The following is a 942-nucleotide window of genomic DNA, read 5'->3' as shown; positions in this document are numbered from 1 at the left end:
GAAGTCGCTCCGAAATGGCAAAAAGCCTCAATGAAGTGCATATTTTGCCAGGCACAAAGTCACATACATGTATCTAGGGACAACATCAGAGTTGTGTTCTGAGTTCCAGAACTCTTAAGATGGCAGGTAGAGATGTGGGAATGTTCCATGTTTATACTGCAGCCCAGAGTACAATCAAATATGTCTAACTTGGTGTGTAATGGGTCTCGGCTCATTTTTTTTTTTAAAGATTTTATTTATTTATTTGAGAGAGAGAGAATGAGAGAGCACATGAGAGAGGGGAGGGTCAGAGGGAGAAGCAGGCTCCCCGCTGAGCAGGGAGCCCGATGCGGCACTCGATCCCAGGACTCCAGGATCATGACCTGAGCCAAAGGCAGTCGCTTAACCAACTGAGCCACCCAGGCGCCCTCGGCTCATTTTTAACTAGGTATTTTTTTTTTAAGATTTTATTTATTTATTAGAGAGAGAGAGAGAGCATGAGCAGAGGGAAGAGGCAGAGGGAGAAGCAGGCTTCCCGCCGAGCAGGGAGAGCAGGGAGAGCAGGTAGCCCGACGTGGGGCTCGATCCCAGGACCCTGGGATCATGACCTGAGCCAAAGGCAGATGCTTAACCGACTGAGCCACCCAGGCGCCCCTCATTTTTAACTAGGTGTTAAATTTATATGGCACCGTTCTCTAAAAAGCAATGTTACACATATTGGATCTAAAGCACCACCACACCACTCCTTTAGAGTGGATAAGTGGGTGGCATATAATCTGGAGAAGATATAGCCACCAAATGGCTGCTTATACTAAAAATATCTAAGGTTATATAGATGTAAAAGCCATGGTTTTCATCTCTTCCATGCTAAGAGCACAGAGATTTGACTTTTCTGGTTAATCTGATAGGTTCAGGTAGCCCAGAGCCATACAGTTTGGCCATCCCTATTGATAACATTTGCCA

The sequence above is a fragment of the Neomonachus schauinslandi genome, chromosome 2 (genome assembly GCF_002201575.2).
Source record: "Neomonachus schauinslandi chromosome 2, ASM220157v2, whole genome shotgun sequence".
NCBI classification, from domain to species: domain Eukaryota; kingdom Metazoa; phylum Chordata; class Mammalia; order Carnivora; family Phocidae; genus Neomonachus; species Neomonachus schauinslandi.
Note: the sequence above shows the minus strand (reverse complement) of the source record.